Genomic DNA, 22,987 nt, shown 5'->3' with positions numbered 1-22,987 from the left:
CCAGGAATGGCGGGGCCCTGTCTGCACTGGGAGAGGACACTTGTCCCGGGCTGCCGGCTTGTGCACAGCGCTGAGAGGATCTCGGCCCTCAGCTGTTCTGGCCGATGCCACCAAAGGACTAAATCTGATGGCCTGTGTTTTAAAAAGTGTGCTCAAGTGAACCAGCCTACTCTTCTTTGCAGCCTGTATTAAAGCATATAAATGAGCCTCGGATGTGGAGCAAGGACACTGGAGGCAGAGAGCCCCTGGCCAGGTCACCTCCCCGAGTCTTTGAGTCCATTCAGTGAGTGAGATGACCTGGCCCTGGCTGTGGTGATGGCTCTCCCTCCTGGAACTTAGGTCCTTGTGCACATCTGTCTCCTCCATGGGAACGTTAGCAGGCTCCCTGGGGCCACCCGGGTCCCGCATGCACAGGCGCCCTAGCGGTCCCTCCTGGGAATGCTGGGGGTTTTTTGCTGAGGAAGATTCATCCTAAGCCAACATCTGGGCCAATCTTCCTCTAGTTTGTATATGGGTCACCGCCACAGCACAGCTGCCAATGAGTGGTGCAGGTCCTCGCCTGGGAACGGAACCCAGGCCAATGAAGCCAAACACATCAGCCAGGACAACTGAGGGCCGAATTTAACCACTAGGCCACCAGGCCGGCCTCCTGGGAACACTGTTTTATCCCAACTGAAATGGCCACAGACACTGAACTACTAAGGCTCAGCAATGCCCTATCCAGACAGGCCTTTCTCCTCACCCTGGGGTCCCACACCATGTTGAACAGCATCCCTACAAGACTCATGTCTGCCTGGAAGCCGGGAATGTGGCCTGATTTGGAAATAGGGTCTCTGCAGACATAACCCAGTTAAGATGAGGTCACACAGGTTAAGGTGGCCCTAATCCAACGACTGGTATCTCTATAAGAAGACCGGTGTCTTCTTGGACACAGAAACACAAGGAGAAGGCCATGAGATAACAGAGGCAGTGACTGGAGTGATGTGTCTACAAGCCGAAGGATGCCAAGGCGTGCTGGCAACCGCGAGAAGCTAAGAGAAAGGCCTGGAACACACTCTCCCTCAGAGCCTCCAGATTTTGGACTTCCGGCCTCCAGGATTATGAGAGAACAGATTCTTGCCATCGTAAGCCACCCAGTTTGTGGTCATTTGTTATGGTGGCCCCAGGAAACTAAGACGCTCCCACCCCAGCCCCGGAGCACAGCCAGCGTTCACTCACGGCCGCAGCTCCCAGGTCCCCAGGCCTCGCTGGCTTCATTCGAGACTCCCTGGGGCTCAATGTCTGTCTGTGGTGCTGCAGAGGAAGTAAACCAGTGGTTCCCAGGGCTGGGGATTTCACAGGCCTGTAAAGCTTCTCCCAAATTCTGAAGGCGGACAGAAAGTTGCCAACTTTTTCTGGCATCTAAAACAAAATTTCCATCTATTATCACATCCTGCATAAATGAAGGACAGCTGACCTAAGAAGGCAGCTGGTGCCAGGCCCGTCCCTAAGTTTCCTCATCTCTGATCTGAGATCAGTGAGGATCTCGCAGGGCCCCGGGCCTGGCCTGGGTCTAGCATTTGGGAACTAGCAAACTCAAGCTGTGTGCTATGCTGGGTGTTTTTTTTTTTGAATCATGGCCGACAAGAAGCGAGGCTGGCCTCCTCTAACTCTCTTACAAGTACACAAAAGGAGGTCTTCTCCATCTCAGAAATTTGACTGGTATATTCCAGTCCACCTGTGGGTAATTCCAGTTAATCCCCTGTGAGGACTGGGTGCTCTCCCGGCCCGAGGGAGGAGGCATTCCAGGCCAGTAAAGGAAGGCGGGTCCAGAGGAAAAGAAAACTCAAATGAAAAGCAGGAGGGAGAGGCAGAGGGAAGTACTGACCCTTCTCGTGAAAAGAAAACCAAATTGTGAAATTACGCAACACGCAGACATCGCGGGCCGGATGACTCCAGCTCTCTTCAAAGACACCTCGTAAACCCGCACCCGGCTTCGGAGGGAGAGGCCAGATGCCTGGTGCTCCGGGAGGAGCTTTCGAAACATCTGGCCCCAGTGGCCTGATGACCCAGTGCAAGCCAGTGGCCCTGCGCCTGGTGCACGTCGCGCCCACGTCTGCCCCGCAGAGCCAGCGAGGTGTGCCGGAGAGCTGCCCCGGGGAGAAAGACTCGTATGAGCGTGAGGAATGTTCCTTTTCCAGTAACTCAAGAGCGCTAATCCCAGCCCCGAGACTGCCCTGGTCGCTGCAGAAACTGCTGCCCGGAGAGCTTGGGCCAACAGCGGTGGCCTTGCCAGGACGGACCTGGGCGAAGGGCAGGGAGTCTCGGATGATAAGGTCTGACTCTGCTGCCGTCGCCTTCCAGGGCTGGAGTCCATCTCTCTCTCCCTCCCATTCTGCACGCCCAGGCCAGGGGCAGGGTGGGCCCCAGTTCTCAGGAAGCCAGGAAACACACTCTTTTCTGGGCTAAATGCCCAGATTCCTTGAGCAGTCACAGGACACGCTTTTTCTGAGCTGATCCAAAGCCACAGGCGTGGACTGGAAGTTTCTTCGGGCAGTGTGGACCTGAGGGGGACACAGACAGGCGCACCTGGAATTCCAGGCAGAAAGCCAGTCTGTAAGAGAGGCCCCAGCTGCCTGGGATGGGCGGGGGCTCAGTCCTGCCCTCGCAGTGTGGCCGAGGGCACAGATCTGTGCTCAGCGGGCTCAGGACCTTTTAAACCTGGGGTTCATTCATTCCAGCGTCACTTGTCTAGCGTTTCTGGAGAGGCTCATGGACCCCAGCACTGCCCGAGGCACAAGGCAGAGAGGCCCTACCCTCCCAGAGGTGTCGAGCAGTTGAGGCAGACATGACACGGCAGCAGATAGACAGTCATTTCAGACAGCAAGAAGTGCCACCAGGGAGACGCAGCTGAGGAGTGGGTCAGGTGGCGCAGATAAGGGGACCTGGCTTCACAGGGTTGTTGGGACAATTAAACTGCTTAGCACATAATCAGCACTCAGCAGATAAGTGGGGTCCCCCTGCCCTCCCACTGCACAGGTGGGACAACCGAGACCGGAAAAAGAAAGGCTGCAGTGGGCTGTATGAGGACCGGGCTGGTTTGGGGCACTGGTCGCCCCAGGGTTTCCCAGGAGCCAAGGGGGCACCCCGCACCCTGCCTGACCCCGACTGACCCCCTGCTCTTTCTTAGTGGGAGCTCTGCCTCTGACACCGTGCCCCAGGCTAGCCCACAAAAACAGGTCACAGCCACCTGTTCTCCCAGCAGCAGGACTGTTCCAGCAGGCGACTGTCCTCCCTGAATTTAAATCGGGGATCCTTCACCTATCTGCTGGGAAACCTTGGCTAAGTTTCATCACCTCTCTGAGCCTCACTTTTGTGATCTGAAAACAGGAGAAGACCCACCTAAAAGGCTCGCTTGTTTGCTGGGTCATGTAGGTAAAGTGGCCAGGGCGCGCCTGGCACACAGGAGGCCCACCTGCCCCCATCTCGGCCCAGCACTGAAGGGGGTGCTCTGGGTGAGGGAACAGCCTTGGGGGAGGAAGTGACAGGGAAGAGGGAGTGTGGACCTGGTCTGTGCAGGCCCCCTCCATCCCCCGGGGAGCCTCGGGGAGAGAAAGGCCCAGCAGAGGGATGAGCACTCTCACGGGCATGGGGAGCCACGCACATGAGAAGACCAGCCCTGCGGCGTCTTTATGGGGTGTCTCGGCCAGGATTCTCCCCTCTCGGGATCTCAGTCTCCCCAGCTGAGAAATGAGTGATACAAAATGAGACCCCAGATACACGAAGTCACCCAGCCAGTATCCGACACTGACTCTCCTCATTCACCCATTCAGCAGAAAAATACCCGGACTGCCTCCCAAGCAGGTGCTAGGCCCTGTGGTGGGGCAGGGTGGGAGGGGAGTGGCTGGGCCCCTTGTTGGCGGGCAGGACCCAGTCTCCCATAGCACCACCCTGGCATGACCTGGCTCCAGAAAGGGCGTGCGGGGGCTCCTGAGACCCTTGCCTCCATGGAAAATGACCCGGGACAGACCCTGGGAGCAGCCAGCTCAACCACAGGCGCCACCTACCACCCCCTGCCCCCTCCACTGCCACACACCAACCCCGAGGCTGTGAGCCCTTCACTGCATGACTGCTGGTGGGCCGAGGGAACCTCTGACCCCCAACACACCCAATGGGCCCCAGATGTCCATTAAAACCCAGAGCTGCTTGTTTCTCCGCTTCACCTCTGACTTTTCCAGACCAACCGATCAATCAATCAAGGGAGAATCGGAACGCAATCACAGTGACAGCGCAACTGCCTCCCCGGGGATGCGTCAGAACAAGGCTCATATGGATGAACGAGACCGCTTTGAAATCGGGGAAAGAAGCAGATTCGGAGCAGACAACTCGAACAGGCCAGGCCTTGGCCCACGTGCTCCCACTAACCCCGGCTCCTCTCACCCCTGGGAACCAAAACAGCTTCTCCCATGGGGGAAAAGAAACTGACATGCAGAAATCCGGATTTAGGGAAAATAACACATCCGCAGCACGTTTTTTCCCTTCCCAAAGCGGCGCTGTGAGTTTTACATATTTTATCATTGATTCTCACATTGTCCCCAGCAAATGGGGAGGCGTCGGCCCTGGTTTTCACAAGAAAGCTGTGAGAGAGGCTGGGGGTGCCGGGTGAGGGCCTCCCGCCTGACACCCAGCAGGAAGGGGCTGGGGCGGGTGGGGGTGGGGGGAGCCAAAGGTTCTTTCTGGGGGGAATTGCGGCCTCAGGCAGCCTCTCCCAGCACCCACACTGGGGCCTCCTCGCCAGCCTCCAGTCTTAACACCACCCCCACCAGACCATTTTCCACACCAAACATCACCCCTCCCTTATCAACCTTCAAGGCTTCCAGATAAAGTCACCGCTTCAGAACTTAGCATTCAGAGCCTCCTTACCTGTCTGATCCCAATCCCAGGTGACACCTGTCATCTACCACGTCAGTTCCACAGAGCCTCTTACAGTTTCCTGTGACCTACTGCTTCACCCCTCCGGGCCCCTGTGCACGCTGTGTGGTCTGGCTAGCAACCCCTCTCCATCTGGCCAATTCCTATGGATCCTCAAAGGTACCAGCTCAGGTGCTTCCGGGGTAAACAGATCTGGGTTCAAATCCTTGCTGTGTGACCTTGGGTAAGTCACTTTACCTCTCTGAGCTGTGGGTTCACTTATAAAATGGAGCTGTTGTTTAAAGGTGAGGCCTAGCTGATGATAGCATCTGTAAAACCCTGATGGATGCTCTGATGAAAAAGTAATAATGGCAATAAGAGGAGGAGTTGTTTTAAAAAAGCTGAGAATTCTATATGAATAATAACAGACTGTTAAGAGAAAACTGGCATTCGTGGAGGAGGCGCTGGGCATGGGTGGGGAGTCTCCGCCCCTGGCTAGGCAGAGATCCAGGCTCAGGACTTTCCCCTCTGAACACACCCCAGTGGCACGCCGGTCCCCTGCTCACACTGAGTCACTGGGGAATCGACAGCCCCCTCGACCTGCCGCAGGAATTCATTATTGCTTTGTGATTTTTCTGGTTTTCCCTTCTCACTCTTAGGCTAACCCCAGGGCTTCTGTGGGCCCTGGCCTCACCTCATCCCCACCCCCACCCCAAATCCGGGTATCAAGGGCCAGCTGAGGAGAGTCGAAGGGCAAAGAGCTCCTCGTCCCTCCCTTACCGATGAGGACACTGAGGCTGGGCCCAGCAGGAAACCACTCCCGCGATCCCGAAGCGGTTTAAACCACAGCAGAACATTCTCCCTCACCTGCAGCCCTGACTTCATCCCGTGACACAGTGGTCTCCAGGTGGGAGCCCGGACTGCTGACACCGGGCCGCTCCTCACCTCTGCTCCAGGCTGCCCAACTCTCCCCCACTCACCCCAGGCAGCCCCCATCTCCTCTCCTCCATCCTCACGTCTGCAGCGCCCTCCCAGCCCCCCACCCCTCAAGCAGAACACACACGTGCTCCTCGCTCGAAACTCTTCCGAACGCCCATCGCCCACAGCATCCAACCCTGGATCATCACAGGACCACGGGGTCCTCATCCAGAGGATCAAACCCTTCTTTAAAGGATAACCTGGGGCAGCCGCAGGCCGTGTGAGTCACAGCATCTCTGCCCCCCGGGGCAGGCTCCATCCCCCCAACCCAACCATTTGCCCCCAACGGAGGCCTGGGCATCTGAGTCTCCTCATCCCAACTGTCCCCATGGAAACAAGGCCTAAAGAGCCATCGGGGGTGCATCACCCCCTTCCCCTCATTCCTGTCACCGAGGCCTTTGCTGGGCCAGGCCCTGGGCTGCACATTGGGACCAGAGAGGGAAGCGGGCCTTCCCCAGCCCTGGAGGGGCTGACCCATCAGTGGGCCTCACAGGACAGGAGACATGCCAAGGGAGGGAAGCCCAGGGGCCGTGGGGCTCAGAGCAAAGGTCCCTCAGCAGCGTCCTGAGGTCAGAGGAGACTCCCCGGAGGTGGTGATGTTGGCGAACAAGGAGAAAGGCATTATAGGCCAAGAGAGCCGGGAGCTGAGCACAGCAGAGGGACGAGGCCTGGCAGGTGTCGGCAGCAGGTGGAGGGAGGCAACTGGAGTGACATTTCTAAATGCCAATCCTTTTACCTATGGGCACCATGACTGCTACCCCCTCCATCACCCCCCCACAGTCCATGAGGGAAGAATGACCTTCATGTCAAAGATGAGGAAACTGAGGCTCAGAGAGGTTCAGTTATTTACTCCAAGACAGCCAGCAAATCAGTCACGGTGAGGGGAGGGCCCCGGTTTAAATACGTGGGCACTTAAATCTCATCCCTAGAAGTTTAAAAAACGTGTTTCTGAAAACCTTCACAGTAAGAGAATCCCAACTGACCCCTCTTCCAGGGACTGCAGAGGCTTCATCAATCCTTCTTCCTCTGGCATCTGTGGAATTCCCTCCGTGTGCCAGGCCCGTGGTTCACAGTGCAGTATGGCACACAACTAACTAATAATGAGAACAAAGCGTGAGGGGTCCCCCTGGGGTCAGAGCTCAGGTTAAAGGTTAAGGTCCCTCTCATACCTCCTCTCCTCATTCCTGTGCAGAGAGCAGACATTGCTAATCAATCCCAAAGCCTTCTCCACATGACCCCTCAGGCAGCCATTACCAATCTATCAGAGCTGGCCCCCGAGGGGACAATTATTGCCATATCTGCTCCATATCTGCTAGGACAGTAGGCAGAGTGAGTAGAGAAGGTCCTTCTCCACTTCCTTCCTCCATTCTCAGGGGCCCAGATGCCTGGCATCTCACCATCACACAGCCAGAGAGGGGCCAGCACTGCCTTCTGCCAGCATCATTGTGAAACAGCAAAGACCCCAGACGTCGGCTCACTCCCTGGGAATCAGGGGGTGAAGCAGGGGCTGGTGACAGGCCTCTGGACTTCGAGGCTGAGCTCTGCCACTTCCTGTGCCTCGAGGAGGGGCACTGCTGTTCTCCAGGGGGCAGCCAGGAACACGGACAAACCCCAGACCTACCACTTGGGGCTTTGTGATCCGAAGCAAGCTTCTTGGACTCTCTGGGTTCTGCTCTTTCAACGGAGCCAACGACACCCACTCCCTGAGACATACCCAAAGTGGCCGGCACCGTCCTGGGGATATGGGAGCGCCCCATAAATGCTGGGTCCCCCTCCCTCCCTTCCTCTGAACTGAAGGGGCCTCTCCATGCTCTGCCACGCCACATGGGTCACAAGTCCTTTGCACAGGCGTCCAGTCCTGGGGCCATCACACGCCCTGTCCACTCTCCTCCAAGAGGCGTCCCTGTATGGCTCTCAAGGATGCCAGCAGGAAGCAGGACAGGACATGACCTGCTGCCCCCTTCCTCCTCGGGCCTGGCTCCCAAGACCCAAAGAACCATCCCTTTTAAGAGTTCGGCTTCTCTCTCTCTCCCTCTTTTTCTCTCCTTTCCCCTCTAAGCAAAAATGCTCGGCCGCGGCTCCTGCCTCTGTCCCCAAGGCAGTTCCAAAGGGCCCATCCCGTCCTGCAGAAGTGATGGCGGTAATTCCGTTAATGGGAAGCAAGACGGATGGTCCACGGTGCCTGGTGCCCATGGAGAGCAAGGCGAGCCAGCATCGGGCTGCCCCGGGGGGCCGGTGGAGGGGGGGGGGGTTGCCGGAACCACCCTCCTTTGGGGCCTTATTAGGGTTTGAAAGAGCTGCTGCACTCGCTAAAACCTGCTTTTGCCGCAGAAGCCTCATTTTACAAATCACAACAACAACAAAACCCGTAAATGGGAAGCAAACCCTGAAGATTACGCTCCCCTGCTGGAGCGAAGCGGCAAGCATGTCAGGGCGCGAGTCTTTAGCCTCGAGGACTCCGGCTCTAAATAAATGGGCCCGGATGCCAGCGCCCCATCTTGTGACCACAGAACGTGGCTGTTTCTGTGGTGTTTAAAGACTGTTTGCCCATGGTGGGATGGGACAGCTTTAGAAACGTTTTCTTTTAAAAGGCTCTTCTTTCTCAGATGCCGTAAAACCCTATGGCTCTCAGTCAGTCCCAGGAGGCACCCCTGACACGGCCCCCCTCCCCGGTCCCACACCCACAGGCCCTCATCACACGCTGTCATCTCTGCAGTCTTCTCCTGCCCTGAGAATCAGCGGCATCTCGAAAGCAATCTCACCATGGAATGCGCGTCCACTTCCACAATTACGCAAATGGCTCGTCCCACCCTCCAATTCGGGATCAAGCTGCTGAACTGTGCTTTGAGCTCTACTTGGTCCAGAAGCCAAACGACAATGACAGGCAGGGCAAGTGGACATGGAGTCAGGCTGTCTGGGGCTGTGTGACCCTGGCCAGCCTGAGGAATCTCTCTGGGCCTCAGCCTCCTCATCCCTAACACCGGGCTAACCCCACCCACCTCGCAGCTCTGGAGAGCAATCCTGGCTCACCTGGAAAATGGTCACGTCTCAGGCCAATCTGAGCCCCAGTGGTCTTTCTGTTGTTCTTGGCCACACCCTCCTGCAGCACCCAGCACTGTTCTGACACACAGTAGGTGCTTGCTGAGCACTTTGAGCACAACCTGTGGCTTTTTTGCTGCCTGGAAAAACAAAAACATCCATTCACACTAGAACAAAGCGGTTGAGGGTGTGTGCTCTGGGAGTCAGAGGCCTGGGTTCAAATCCTACCTCAGTCAAAGATCTACTGTACGCCCTTCAGCAAACGACCCTGCTTCACCCAGCCTCCCTTTCCTGTCTGTAAAATGGGCAAGCCTGACGAGGCCACCCTGGGCCCCTGGGAGAGCAGAGACCTTGAACCACAGGCGGCACGCTAAACTGTAGTGACTGCCTTTCAAGAGAAGGAAGAGACTGTGGGGAGCATCGATCTACAGGCAGCCAGGGCACCCATGCCCTCCCACGGCACAGCCCTATTCATCTTCTCCATCACCCAGCCCAGTAACACCGACCACACTTCACTCACCTCCTGTTCATGAGCACTCTCCCCAACCCGAATGCCACCTCCATTTTGTCTCTGCTGTTCATTACACATCTGAGGACAGCGCCAAGCTCTGTCGGATCAACGAACGACCGAACAAAGCAAGAAAGGGGTGAATTCTTTGGGGAGCACGGCTCTGGGCTGAGTGATTTCCAATGAGTCCCCATGCAGGGAGGTGCTCCTGAGCATCACAGGTGCCACGAAGCTGCCATCCTCACGCCACACTGTGTCATTTATTATCAATAAGTAACGGCTGCCGATCTCTGAGTGCCCGTTACGGACGTGCTTACCTGCTGGATCAGGAGAACTCCCCCGGAGACAGGAACTGCTTTTATGACCCATCACTTTAAAGTGAGAAAACCGGGGTCCCCAGTGGGAAGCGACAAGCCCAGGTGAGCCAAAGATAGAGATGTGACTTGCATCCAGATTTGTCCCACCCCACCGCCTCCCTCCTCCATCTCTGGGCCTAAGAGCGGCCCCAGGGCTGCCTGGATCTTGGAGGAGAAAAGCTGGTGCTGGAGCCTTGGGACCTGCTCCCAGCCAAGAAGGGTGACTGCTCAGAGGCAGGAGCCGACGGGCAGCAGCGGCAGAGGTCTGGCTCCTGTCCCATCCCCATGCACACGCAGCAGTAGACAGTGGGGACAGAAGGCTCAGCCAAGCAGTGACCCTGGCCAGCCAGCCATGCCTGGAACTGTACAAAGACCACTGGCTCCGGGGGTCAGCTGGGCCTGGGTTCAAATCTGCTTTCAAACATTGTGGCTTATGGCTTTGGACCGGTGGCTTCATTCTCTGAACCTCAGTTATCCTCATCTGAAAAACGGGGTCAGCCCAAAGTTGTCACGAGGATTAACTAAGGCAACACAGATAAAGCACTTGGCCAGATCGCTGGTGCACCGTAGCTACTGAGCTTTAGTGAACTTTCTTGAACCTTCCTCATTCACATTTTCAAGAGTGGCCAGGCCCCCACATCCTGTGGCTGCCAGGTCCCCCAACTTCAGGGCTGGGAACAGCGTGGGTGGCTGCTGGAATCTGAGCTCCCCGCCCTCTCTGATCTCTAGGGCACCACCTGTTTGGCATTCTTCCTGAGCCAGTGGGTCAGCAACCTTGTCATTTGATTTCTGACCCTTGTCACTCAAGGACAGGAAGTCGGAGGGGATGGGTTTATCAATGCAATAACATCTGGCAGTGATGTGAGGGACTGAATCAGAAAGAACATTTCCAAGGCAGCCCATATCCACAGTGTGTCCTTAGCATGAGAGGCTCAGGGTGAGGACGGAGACCAGCCGGCCAACCAACGGCAGTCACATCCCAGACCAGCAGTCTGCAGACAGCCCCTCACAGCAGAACTTTTCCTTCAAATAAAATCTGGCCCCAACCCGTGTCAAGACCCGAAACAGGAACCTTGCTCTGAACTGTGTGGGTGGGTGGGAGGAGGCTCAGCCCTCCCATCAGGCCAGCTTCACATGCAAGTGACCAGGGCAGGTGCATCTGGCCCTGCCCACAGAAGGGAGCCCCGTGCTTGGGGTCTCACGCTCTGTGTTCACCGTCTTGAAAGTCTTCACTTTATCTTTGAACTTGTGTTTTCTCAGTGAAGTCCAATGGAACAGCAGTGCATGTGCTCGGGGCCTGGAGCCTCAGCTCACTTGTGGTCCCACCTGCCCCAGGACGGATTCTCAGCTGCCCCCTCCCCCACCCCTACCCCTGTAACCTCTGCCACCCTCCACTCTTGGCAGGAGCCTGGGTGCAGGCGTGGGGAAGGGTGGGGTCAGGTGCACAGGCACACCAAGCCATGGGGTGGGACCCCAGGCACCTGCGAGGGTCTGCACTCGCCCTGTGAGTGTCGCTGTGCCCAAGGGAGTGTGGCATTAAATGGCTAAGAAAAAACATCATGACAGGTGGAGAGAGACAATGTGAAGGGAAGGAAAAAGCTTTTTCTTGCTTTTTGAATGAGGAAACCTGCATTTTCATTTTGCACTGGGCCCCACAAATTATGTAGCCAGCCTGCCTTCCATTTGCATGACTCTCTGACCCCCTCTCCTGGCCTGCAGGCCCTCGGGGACACCCCTAGACCTGTCTCTGCAGAACTAGAAGACACCGCTGGGTCAGAGACGGTCGGTCACCGCCTGGGAAGCTTCTCAGAACTGGCCCTGCCTCCACCCCCTGCCCACGGGTCTTCTTCTTTGAACACCTACGGCTGGTCATTTATTGCCATCTCACGGATCAGGCCTGGTTTCCCGTGCTGGGGATGTGACGACAACCAGGACGCAGAGTGGTGACAAAACAGGCAGGGCTGACATTAGCACTGTCAGGCGGAGGGAGCTGGTCCAGCAGAGCACGGGGGGCAACGGGGGGGGGGGGGCGCATGGAAGCAGTGGCTACTCCAGCTGGCACATTCAGGCAGGGACATTGCAGTCGGCTCCGGGAGACGCGCAGGAGCCCCTCCTCTGGAAGGTAGGGACCCCCTGACCTTGAGGGGCTGTTGGAGACTGAAGGGGCTATCGTGTCTGAGTGTCCCCAGCCTGGCCGGCGCAGGTAGGCCCTGCAGGGACGGGCTAGGGCACAGGACACTAACGCTGGGACGGTCTGCAGAGAACTCCGTTAATGACTGCAAAACCAACGAGGAGAAGAAAGGTGGAAGGTGGAACCCCATTTCCTGAGTCCCTATCACGTGCAGGGCACGGGGCTATGTGACTCTGCCATGGCACAATTGCCCCTCCTGGGTTAGACATTTGTTCCTTGTGGTTTCTATTCCTGTGCGACATCTCACAGACATGGCCTTCCTTTCTGTAACTTAGAAAGTCCAGTGAGGACCGAGCAAGGGGTCGACCAGGCAGCGGTGGGGGCTTTCCTGATTGACGCGTCACCAATGGAGCAGAATAGACAGTGAGTGACAGCTCAGACTGCAGAGCTGGGCCCACCTGGACTTGATCCTGAGCCACCCCCCAGCTGTGGATCTGGGGCCCATCTGACCTGGCCTGGGCCTCAGTTTCTCATCTGTAACGTGGAGTTAAATAAAAGTCCCATCCTGGAGGGGGTGCTGTGATGACATCAGTGAAGGGTACCGCACACAGCAGGCACTCAATAAATGTCAGCCACTGCTACTGTCACGAAACCACAGAACATGGAATCAGAAACCCGAGCATCGCACCGCGCTTCCTGGGATCACGCAAATCTGCTCCCTCCGTTCTAGCATCTGCCACGACTCTGCTCCGAGACTGCTCTCTCCCCCCATTGTCATGTCGCATCAGTCCATAAATATTTAAACAACATGTCATCAGATTATTATAACATATGATCTATAGCACTGATTGCTGCAGTTCTGCGCATTTGGGCTTCGTTTTCAGAATATCGAGACATAAAATATTTACGTCTTCAGCCAACCACAAGATCTCACATTCTGTCTCAAGATGCTGGGTGGTGGCAAGACGCAGAATGGAGACGGGACGTGTGAAGGGGATGCCTTGTTCTCACGTTGGTTCCTGGGGTATCTGGATTGTTTCTGGTTCATTCTGGGGACGGTGGCTGGCTGAGTTTATCACGGCAAGCAGAGGCTGGGACCCAAAGACCCCATCAGAACGGGACGAGCGCTCAAAGCACGAGGCAATGTGTCGTTTTCATTTCTGCATCTCCTCAGGTCTGCACATAGTAGGTGCTCAGAAAAACATCCACTGGGAAATGAATTAACTCACTGGGTGGCCCATAGCACTGCCTGATGGGCTGGCATCCAGCAGGATTCAGTAATATTTGTTCTTCTGCTCATTCTATCTCCAGTGCCCACCACCAGGCCAGGCACGGAGTGGGACCCAGCAAAGGTTGCCAGATGAATGGCAACTGAAGGAATAAACGCGTGACCAGATAAACCGCTTAAATAGCTAATAATTTAATGCGGGAGAATGATTCCCTCTCTGCTGGTCCGAATTACCCTGTGTAAGACCCTCTTCTTAAGAAATAAAGGCTCTCCAGTAACCCGTGGTGGGTAGGCAAAGGGGTTTTTCTGGATAATTAAATATCTCGATTGCTAACGTTACCACATCACAGTGACCATATGTCCCGGAATTTTCGGCACTATGCGATTTCAAAGATGCCGCCCCCTAAGCCATTTGAGCATCCAGGAAGTTCACACACACCAGAGACCCAAACAGCAACTTCCCAACTGCCTTTCCTGTCCCCAAATGTCACTAAAACGCTTTTATAGACCACTGCCCTTTTGAGAGTTTGGAAACTGGTCATCATGTGCCTAACATATAGACGATCAAGGTCTGAAAACCTGGGCTATCATAAAAATATGCACAAATGAAAGTTGTTAGCTCGGAGTAAAAGTATTTCTTTTGCACATTTCCCAAATGCTGTGCTGTCACCATCCAGAGCAGGCAGCCCCCACCCTGTGCCCCTACACAGACAAAAATCCAGGCCTCGTTTCCTCTCGGGTTAGCTGAGGAGGCTGGCATTTAAACCAAACACAAAAGGCCAGTAAAATTCCTGGGGGAACGAACAAAGGAAATGCACGCAGGCTGAGTCAGGCACGCCAAGTCCGCACTTGAGATCCTGGTGTAACTGAATCCAGCTGGACTCTACTGGACCCGCCAAACGCCCGGGGTGGGCTGTCTCTCCCCACTCCCTGTCTGTCTGCCATGTGGTACCCAGCGGTGTCACCATCTGGGCACCCACCCTGGTGGCCCGCCAAGGCCACGCCAGCTAGGGAATCGTTTCTTCTTTCAAGCCGGGATGCCCGGTTTTGTGGGTTGGGGTGGTGGAATCTGGGGTCCTGCTCATTGGCTGCACAGCAACATCTGTGCCCAGAGGTGGCTTGGGACGGTTAACCCCTCCCCTTCCCTAAGCCACCCCCAAAAGATATGCCCTCTAAAAAAAAATAAATGTGCTTGATAGAAAATGTAGCTTTAAGACATGGCACCCAACCATTCTAACCCAAAGCCCCTCCCATACAGACATCTGGAGCCGCCTCTGCAGAAAAGGGGCACAGGAAGGCGCCCCTGGAACTGTGGGAGGCACCAGCCCTTCTGGGCGTCGGTTCCTCCTACTGGGAATAATTTGAGCCTTTCTCTAAGAAACCTTCTCTGCACAGAGGAGGGTCAGTCAGGCACGACTCAGGCCTTCACTGCCCAGAAGGGGCAAAGTCGCCTAACAGATCAGCAACTCCATATAGACAACCTCCAAGGATCTTGCCACTTGGCCACTTAAAACTTTCCACTCCTTCAGTAAATATTAACTGAGCACCAACTACATCCCAGGCCCGGTGATGGGCACTGAGGATACAGCTGTGGTCCACAGACCCAATCTTACGTTCAGTCCGGAGGCAGATAACAAACACATGATGTCAAGGAGGGGTAGGGCCCTGATAAAGCCGGGCCAGGGAATGGAGACGGAAGGGGCGAGGGACTGAGTTTGATAGGGTGGGGATGATGGGGTCCGTTTTAGTGGAGAAGTGACTTTTGTTGTGTCCCAAATGAAGGCTAGAAGCACGTCATGGGAATATTGGAGGGGGAGGACTTCAGGAAAATGGGACAGCAAGCGCAAAGGCCCTGAGGTAGGAGTATGCTTGGCATGTTTGAGGAAAGGTGAGGAGGCTGCGTGGCTGAAGCAGAGACAGTGTCGGGGAGACTGTTGAGAGGCAAGGCTGCAGACGTAGCCGGCTCCACTGTTCTTGCAGTAAAGACCAGATCTCATCCAGATCTGGGCGGCTCTCAGCAGCCTCCCCTCCCACCATTCGCCCCTTGGTGCCTGCTGTTCCCTCCACCTGCCTAGGAGGCCCTCTCCCAGGCCCTGGGTGGCCACCAACTCACAGCCCACATAACAGGCACTTCCAAATGGCAGCCTCTGTCCTCCGACCCTTCAAACCAGACCCGGAAGGCTGCGGGTTCCTCACAGCACTGGTGCTAATGGGAATTAGGCACCAGACATCCCGGATTCTCTATGTCTGATTCCCTGTCCGTCAAATGGGATAACGGTACCTTCATCACAGAATGCTGGGAGGATGAAGGGAGTTAATCCACGCAAAGGGTTAGATAGAGTGTAACACACAGTAAGTACCCGATACAAAGGATCCACTGAGGGGCTCAAAGGCTGAGCAAGTGGCGGGAAGCTCCTGGCTTCACAGTGCTTGGGGTCTGCCCACAGCCCAGGCCCCCAGTCCTGCTCCCTGCGCCCCATCCATCCCACAGCCCCACCCCGTGCTCCACCTGCCCTTCGCCCCAGGCCTCCGGGCTCCCAACAGCCTTCCTGGCAAACCTCACGTGTCCCTCACGTCGGCTCAGGCGCCCCTCCCTTCTGGAAGCCCTCCCACTTCCTCAGTGAGGGACACCCAAAAGAGGCCTGTTCACAAGCCCCTACAAGGAGGTCGTGACACAACTTCTGTCCCTGCCAGGTGGTGAGAGGCCGCAGGGCGGGGCCCTTAACGGGTCTCTGTGCCAGCTCCCAGCATAACCAGTGACCCAGAATGTTGGGACATGTTTGTTGAACAAATGAGTGACCGGATGGCCACATACCAGCCAGGGCGGGACTATCTGGCTAACAAAACAGAGTCCACTCAACCCACACAAAGGTGAACGGTCTGTGTTTCTGCGTCACACTTTTCACCCACGGCCCAGCCCCAGGCACCAGGATCAGAGCCGAAGCCACCGAACAGGGGCGGACGGCATGGGGACCTTAGGCTGCTCAGTCCGTCTCTGGGCCTCAGTCTCCCCATCTGTAAAACAAGAGGCTTTCGTCCTTTTATCGTGAAGCATCAGAATCTTTTCTTATAAACTTTTTGTCCTCCTACCATAAAATGAACCGTTTTAAAGTGAAAAATTCGGTGGCACTGACTACATTCACAATGTCGTGCAACCATCCCCTCCACCAGTTCTCAAACATTTTCATCACCCAAAGGAAACCCTGTGCCCCTTAAGCAGTGGCTCCCCACTCTCCCCTCCCCCCAGCCCGGGGAAACACCAATCCGCTTTCCGTCTCTATAGATTTATAGATTATGGATATTTTACCTAAGAACCTTTTCTTAGAATGACTCCTGTGCAAAACCTCCTTCTGCAGAACAGGCCACAGGAGAAGTGCTGGGCCTGAGGACGGGGGTAGGTGCATGCCATGCGGAGCTCACGTCCCTCATCCGTAGTGGCCTCTTAGGGAAGCGTCTGATCCCAGGCCCCTTCCTTTTGAGATTTCTAATCCTAAAGTTGGATTTCTAAGGCAAATCACCCTCCAAATGGAGCCCAAGAATCAAGGGGCTGGAGCCTGGGGTTTGCGGCCCATTTTGCAGATGAAGGAGTGGAGGCTGGGCCCACGTGCCGCCCTCGCGCCAGGCAGCTGCTGGGGAGTAGGGGCGCTGGGTCCAAGATCTCCAGAGCCGCGGATGCTGTCCCCTCATCACACACTCCGTGGCAGGGTTGCAGGTGTGAAGCCACCGCCTCCAGAGGGATGGCCACATCCAGGGGACAAGGATCTCTCCTCTCCCTCAGGGAAAACCAGCCCAAGGGAACCCCAAATGGCTTAGGAGGGACGCCAAACCCACACAGGCTTCCTCAGGCCCCGCTGTGGGGACCCTCCATGAGGACCCGGTGGGGAAAGGGCCGCTGCTCACTTTCAACCAAGATCTACCTGTTCCCGGGCCCAGGTCTGTAACAGCCGTTCTGTCAGCACAGAGCTGCGATGGGGCCAAGGGCATGTAAATAATTAACAAAGCATCTGCCTCGCTTAATAACACACTGCACCTGACATGGCCCGGGCCCCCCGACCCCACCGAGACCCTCCAACTCCAAGAGGATGCACCCAAATCTTCTAAGGCCCACTTTCCTCGCCTTGCAGGGGGTGGGTGGAGAGGAACACAAAATACTGATTTCTAAACACTTTCCTGAGATGCCCAGGGCCACCCCGACATTTAAATCCTGCCTCTTTCCACATTGCTGCAAATGGCTGCCAATGTCCAAATTGCCCCCTCCATTTGGAGGGTCACGATCATAGAAAAGTCTTCTGTGACACCCCTTTCAGCCTGGTTCAGGGCCTCAATACGCAGGGGCACTGAAACGCTCTTGACAAAGGGACAACCTTCTGGCCGTGTGTCCCAGGGCAGGTCCTTCGTAACTAAATAGTTTCTCCGTCTCTCCTTACATCTCAGGGAGTAACCACTGAGCACTTTCGAGGTGCTCCCCACATGCTGGGTGTTATATGCATTGTGTCCTTTAGTTCTATACAAGAGGTCGTAACATCGTCCCTGTTTTCCAGATGAGGAGACTGAGGTTCCGAGAGGCGAACAACTTGCTCACAAGTGGCAGGCCTGGGGCACCCACCTCCCTCCATTTGGTGCCAAAACTCATGTTCTGAACGTGATTGTGGGCGAGTGCCTTCTCCTCTTCAGGCCTCAGTTTCCCTTTTGTAAAATGGGTGCGTGGCTCTTCTTCGGATCAGGAGCCTCCTGGATTCATCATCGGCAGCTTGGACTGATCAGAGCGGAAGGTCGTTTGGAAGGTAACTCCGTTCCTTTGCAAGTCTTTTCCCCATAAACCCCTGTTTCAAAGACTCTGGGGACAACAAGGAACAAGAGAGGCGGGCCTTGGGGAAAGGGGTCCTGGACAAACTCCAGCTCTGCTGCTCACCTGCAGTGAGAACGGGCAACGGCTCTGGGACCATGGGAAATTCTCCTTAAATGGCTCCCCGTTCACTAGGGACAAGCCTGGCCCCCTCCCCCAGCCTAATTCTGAAGTGTGCGGATTAAACAACTGGGGGAAACGCAGGGCGTGCTGGCTCTCGGTGGAGCCTCCCTCTCCCCCGCCTTGTCGGAATTCCTGCACACTCTATGGAATTCCTACATAAAGCCCCTTTTTCTTTTCTATGAGGTCACCACCACGCAGATGTCTAAGAGAAAGAAAGAATGGCTCCACGCGGATCAAGGCCGCTGGAGCTGAATGTATTTCAGATCCCGGCTGCACGGCCTTTCAATTCCGTTGGCCCCTCGCTCGCCCCCCAGACAGAGCCCAGCTACAGAGGCCAGTCGGGCTTGGGGTGCGGTGATCCTGCTGGTTGGAGGCCAAGAAGGCCTGGCTAAGAGACCGGGCCTTTGCCACCAGACCACCGGAGAAGCCGTCTGTGGAAAAATCCAGAACTGGAGACAACGGCAGAGGCTGTGGATGGGGGTCTGTTTCCACACAGGCAAGTCTTGTTAGAGGGAAAGATGTCAAAATGTTAGACCACACTCCAAGTTCAAGTTCCCAAACTGAACGTCACAGGAAATGACACCACCAACGGATCTGCCCCAATGTCAGCTCCCGTCTGAAGTCGAGTCTGAGGAGGCCGTTGGGCTCAGTTTTGGCCAAAGGTAGGGGCTGAGTGTATGCCACCCAGCTCAGACAGGAATGGGGGAAGCCGCTGGCCTGACTTTTTCTTTTTAAACTAACATTTTCCCCAAACGCCATCTTGTCACTATCCAACAGTCAGAAATGAGAAGATAGTCAAATACTAAAAAGTCACTGAGGGCCGTTGGCTGAGCCTGGCATCTACCACCCACTCATTTCAAAGCAATTTCTTTTTCTTTTCTTTTTTTTTTTTTTTGAGGAAGATTAGCCCTGAGCTAACATCTGCTGTCAATCCTCCTCTTTTTGCTGAGGAAGACTGGCCCTGAGCTAACATCCGTGCCCATCTTCCTCTACTTTATATGTGGGACTCCTACCACAGCCTGGCGTGCCAAGCAGTGCCACGTCCGCACCCGGGATCCGAACCGGCGAACCCCAGGCTGCTGAAGCAGAACGTGCGCACTTAACTGCTGCGCCACAGGACCGGCCCCTTAAAGCAATTTCACACACACCTAGGGGGTGCCAGACCACCCCGGATGATGCCCCACTCCAGAAGCACCCTTGCACCCCAGAGCTCTGTATTCTGGCTGCCATCTGAGGTGATGGCCGAGGAAAGGTCCGTGGCATGTGCGTACCACCACTTCCTAAGAATGATGTCAGCAAAAAAAGATGAAAATGTAGAAACAAGGACTATTTTTACCTCCCCAAATCACAGGCCAGACGGGAGAGAAATCCATCAATGCCAGAAATGTGGCTGAGACTTCGCACAAGATCTATTATTTCACACCTTAAATTAACGCATCTCAAAGCAATTTGCAAATGTTCATCAATTTGCAGAACATACTCGGAAGGAAGAGAAATACCTTTTCCTCTCAACCCTAAAGGACACTGGCAGGGCCCCACACACCCCAAACCGCACAGGTCCTCACACACAGCATTCCTTCCAAGGACGGTGTAGTATAAACCGTGATATAAATGGAAATGAACGAGGAAGAGAGAGGCATGGGACTGAAACGGCAAGTGACAAGAAGCCGACGCAGAAAGGATCCTTTGTCAGATATCCAGAATTGAGAGTGGGGCCAGTGGAAGTAACTCTCCATCCTCAGGGGTCAGGACGCTGGCTCTTCCTGAGGGCAGTGTCTCAGGTTGCTTCCTCCCCACATGAACCTGGAGGTGGCAACCTGTATTTAATCTCGAGTGAGGCACCAGGGTCCTCCACTCCCCACTCTCGAACTCCCTTACTTGGTCTGCCCAAGAAGAGGAAGGGAATATTCTTCTCTTTTTGACAATTGTTTTGACACTTCCCTTCTGAAACCAATCTTTGGCACTTCAAGAGGAAAGAAAAAATGTGAACTAGGGCCCTTCCTATCTGACAGCTCTGGCCCCGGGCGTTGGTCAGCTGCGACGAGGGCCAAGAGTGGGCAAGGAGGGAGGGCAGAGTCTTCAGGAAGACATCTCCCCGAAGCCCGGAGCCCAGCAAGGATCCCAGCCCCAAGGGAACCTGGTGTGTCTTAATCCACTTGTCTTTTCAGCACGCGAGAGGAGAAAAGCAGGACAAAGCCAGACAGACCTGGTTTTAGCTTAAGCACTTCAGCTCTGGAATCAGAGATGTGGGCTTGGGTCCTGACTCTGCCATTTGTCAGTTTATGACGCTGCCCGAGTTACTCAACCTCCCTGAGTCTTCATCTTCCTCTCTGTAAGATCAGGATAACAACCCTGGACCTTAGCCCTGGGCCGGACGCACGTACACAGTGACTGTCACTTTCCAGGTTCAGTGGGAAGACTATGGGCTCTGCTCAGTCAAACCAGGGTTCAAATCCAGGGTCAACCGCATATGCCTGGCACATGTTACACCGTCAATAAATGGTGGCCATTAGTTGTAGTGCCACTTTCATAAAACTATGCACATCGTTTCATCCCTCGGAGCCTCAGTTTTCTCGTCTGGAAAATGGAGACAAGAACCCTCTACCTCCCAGTGAAAATTAAACATATGGATGTATGTTACAGCACTCAACACCCAGTCTGTGCACCTTCAGACGTCATGCTCCTGGTGCACTGGAAAGAGGACAGGCGGGAAGTCAGGCAGGTGACAGGATTCTGCTTCCACCTCGTCCCAGCGGTCCCAGGAAGGGCCTCTCTGGGCCTCAGTTCCTTGTGCATATAAAACCAGAAGCCATTCTCCACAGGGCGACCTTCCTGCAGCCATTATGTCCGCAGACAGTGGGTGCCCCATAAATGTGGCTTCTCTTGCCCTCTCCCTGCTCCCTCCTTGCTCAGAGCCACCAGAAGTGCCACCTGGCAAAGCCAGGAGCTCTGCTTCCTGAAACCTGAATGGGCCCGACACACAGACCAACCTGGGCCGCCGCTGAAGTCTGAGACTTTATTTTGTCAAGATAGAAACTACTTTTTAGTCATTTCCGAAGCAGACGGGACGGCAGGGGCTGACAAACCACAGGGACCATTTTAAATCCTGGGCTTTCCTTCTGGGAAGTTAGGCAAGAACCTTCCCAAACGTTTGCCCGTGGGGCTCCCTGCCAGGGAGTGACTCACCCTAGCTCCCCACAGGCGTATTTTATTTGGGGGTGGGGGATTGAGGGAGGGCCTGGCCTTGGTGGGGGGAGGGGAGGCAGCGTTTCCAGCAAATCCAAAGGTGTGGGTTTTTTTCATTTTTTTAGGACAAAAAAGAAAAAGAATGTGGGTCTTTTTTGTTTCCTTCCAGGTTTTGTTTGCTAAGAGAAGATGTCCAAAGTTCAGTCGCTAAGCTGCTGCGTTGGGAACAGGCGCTTCCAGCCGGCTCTGCATCCCTTTCAATGAAATTCTTCTTCCATTAACGCCACGGGTTTTTAAATGCGCCTCTGAGGTCGCCTGCACAGACACCGAACTCCTAAGACGACATTTTCCCCTCGGAAAGGCAAGCTGAATTCTGACCATTCAGAGAACCAGGGAGCTCCAGACTTTCTAAAGTTTGCCCGAAAGCAATGAAGGCTTTCGACTGTAGAGATTTTCAACATCCACAAAGTCCCCCAAAAAACCTGTCTGTCAAACCTGGAAGGACAGACTTTGGAAGACAGTGTCCCAAGTCTCCTGTGATCAATCGATTATTGTCTTGGGGCTCTCACTTCAAGCCCAGGCTGGATACAAATAAATCAGATGAGTATCTATCTACTTAGTAAGGCAGGCAGAGAGAGATCCCCAGATCCACAGACAAGTGACCCTGGACTCTGGTCTCCCCAGGGTCAGCCCCGCAGGGAACCAGGGCCACAGAGGGGCAAGAACAAAGCCAGGGAACCCAGAGAGTATGCAGGAAGCTGAACACTAGTCCTCCAGTGCCAGGGCCACCACAGCCCCCCACCCAGTCTGCACGCTCTGGAGCCCCACGGAGGGTCCTGCCAGTGGCCCCGCCAAGGCCTGGCTCCGAGGCCACGCCCCCTGCCAGGCCCAGCCGGGCTCTGCAGCTCTGACCTCTGGCTCTTCATTCACCAAACAAGGCCTGGCAACCACTGGGTGCCCACCCCAGGCCTGCGTCTTTCCATGGGCTCCTGGCATGGGGGCCAGGAGTGGGCACATCAGGTAACAGGCCCGGTGGGCACAAAGGGGGTCCTCAGCCTCCATAATAAACACACACACACACTCCTGGACACAAATTCCATGCTCACATCCACATAGGCACAGTTTTGTCCTCACAGGCTCACAAACGTGCACACAAATCACTTGGGAACACTCACGCACGTGTGTGCACGCACATACTCCCTGAATCCACACAGAGTCACAAAAACCAGAACACACGGGAAGCGCCTGGCACGCTCCTCGGCACAGAGTAAACACTCAGTAAATGGATAAGTGGGAGCCCTGCCCACTCCCCCACACTCATTCACACCAAACAGCACAACCCCGACACGCCGCCGTGCACACGCACACACTCTTGCGAACACGGCCCCGGGGACAGAAGGACACGCCGCCCACGCACGCTCGGACGCACGGCCGCGGACACCCTCAGACTCGCACGTTCACACGCGCCCCGACCTCACGCGTGCACACCCGCCCGCGCTCCCCCGCAGAGCCTCGGGTGCGCGCGCGGGCACGCGCCCCCCTGGGCCCTGCTGCGGGTGACGGCCCCGCGGCCCGGCCCCCGCCCCTTCCCCGGCCCGCGCCGGCCCGATCGGCGGGTCCCGGCCCCAGGCACTCACCGGCGCGCGGGCGGGCTCGGCTGCGGCCGGCGGGCGGGTGGCTGGCGGAGCGGCGGGTCCCACAC

General features: G+C 55.6%; 1 protein-coding gene across 2 annotated transcripts in view; it reads right to left on the bottom strand.

Annotated features, from left to right (window-relative positions):
• The window catches only part of NEK6 (NIMA related kinase 6), an 84,842-nt gene extending 61,897 nt beyond the window's left edge, over positions 1 to 22,945 (bottom strand). Inside the window, exon 1 of one of the 2 annotated variants that reach the window (XM_046683762.1) lies at positions 22,923 to 22,945. The gene's annotated coding sequence lies outside the window, so the exon portion shown is untranslated. Of the gene's footprint in view, positions 1 to 8,898; positions 9,108 to 22,922 lie in introns of those variants that run through there. The other variant, XM_046683754.1, reaches the window with a different exon arrangement.
• Positions 22,946 to 22,987: the final 42 nt, after the last annotated feature.

Source organism: Equus quagga, chromosome 1, assembly GCF_021613505.1.
Source record: "Equus quagga isolate Etosha38 chromosome 1, UCLA_HA_Equagga_1.0, whole genome shotgun sequence".
Classification (NCBI taxonomy): Eukaryota; Metazoa; Chordata; class Mammalia; order Perissodactyla; family Equidae; genus Equus; species Equus quagga.
Note: the sequence above shows the minus strand (reverse complement) of the source record. Positions and strands in the feature narration are given on the sequence as shown.